The 1498-nt window shown below is 37.5% G+C and overlaps 1 protein-coding gene across 1 annotated transcript in view; it reads left to right on the forward strand.

Annotated features, from left to right (window-relative positions):
* LOC106013318 (inactive C-alpha-formylglycine-generating enzyme 2) overlaps positions 1–1498 on the forward strand; it is a gene marked incomplete in the record, with an annotated part of 10997 nt that overhangs the window by 1011 nt on the left and 8488 nt on the right.

Genomic DNA, 1498 nt, shown 5'->3' on the forward strand with positions numbered 1-1498 from the left:
CAGCGGGTAATTGAAGTCTTGACCAGCGTGCAGAAACCCTGCCTGTCGATTGAAATCTAAAGGAGATTCATTTGTGTCATGGCATGGTAGAATCATGTTCGCGCCAATGATACATTATTCATTTTTGGGCATAATGAGTTATTAGACCTGGGCTTTAGCAAAGAAAGAAGAAGACAAAATAGCTGCGTTTGAGGTGTGGTGTTACCACAGAATGGCCAAAATTAGCTGGAAAGCAACGAAAAAAAAAAGATAAGAAAGAAAGACCTAGAAAGAGGTGTATCAGATTCAGCCCACAAGACAAACCCTGTTTATCGAGATAAAATGTAGAAAGAAAAAAAAAAGAAAAAGAAAACAAAAACAATAATTTAGTCAATTTAAAGGACACCAGACCGTTGTGAAAGGTGTGCTTGGAAGAGGGATATGAGACTGGAGAGCCATGGGTAGAAAAAGAATGACATGGAAGGACAACATTAAGAAGACATGTTTGGCTTGGGAAAAATTGTTCGTTTTTTTCTGCTGGGACGTTGTGTTTCTCTCAGCCTGCGTTGGCCGTGACAGGCAGGATCGAAGTCCGCATGCTAAATTAACTAAATTGTGTCTGTAGGGGTTGAAATGTCTGCCTTAAAAACATACAAACAAACAACTACACATTCATTTGATTGTGGCACATTTTAAAACCAAATACTATTTAAATCATTAAAGAGTCCATCAGCGACGTAAAAGAAATGCGAACAGTATAAGTTTGAATTTTGGAGATAACCCATTAAACAGCAAAACCCTTCATCTGTTCCGCCATTTTGATTCTACTCAAATGCCCGGATCTGGGCCATTCTGCTCTCAGCTGTTGTTGAGTCGGTCGATCGTTCTCGGGGGAAATATTTAATGTTGTTTAAAACTAGTGCTCGCAATAAATGGGCGGTATAGCCCACTAGTAGGTGATTTGGTATTTCAATTTTAAAATTTTTTTTTTTTTTTTTTAATTTTTTTTTGGGGGAGGGGGGGTCGATGTGGATTACCTTGGTAATGACAGGTGTTATCTAATTCTATTGCTCCACTTTGAAACACATTTAGGTTTCATGTTTTTGTCTTTTGACTTTTACGACATTTACATTACAAATAAGTCACAATAAAAAAGTGGCAAATACACGTAGGTAGGCTGTACTTAAGTGTTAGTATCTTAAAGATGGCAAAAACCGGCTTTGAAAAGGCTGATAAGGACTATTTTAAATACGGATGTGGTGAGTGATTGGCGGAAGCTCTGATAAGGTTTACTCCATCTTTTCTATCAAATACTTGCTGTCTTTTTGTCTTTTCCTTCTTTTCTTTGTATGCTACTCTGTAGTAATCTAATCGTCTTATCTTCGGCATATATTTGTCCTATTTGTGATGCAACTGGCGTAAAAACTCCACCCAAACTCAATGATTAAGTTTGAAGGCATATATACAATGTATAATTTTGCATTAGGACAATGGACACACACACACACACACACACACG

This window comes from Aplysia californica, unplaced genomic scaffold, assembly GCF_000002075.1.
Source record: "Aplysia californica isolate F4 #8 unplaced genomic scaffold, AplCal3.0 scaffold00793, whole genome shotgun sequence".
Lineage (NCBI taxonomy): Eukaryota > Metazoa > Mollusca > Gastropoda > Aplysiida > Aplysiidae > Aplysia > Aplysia californica.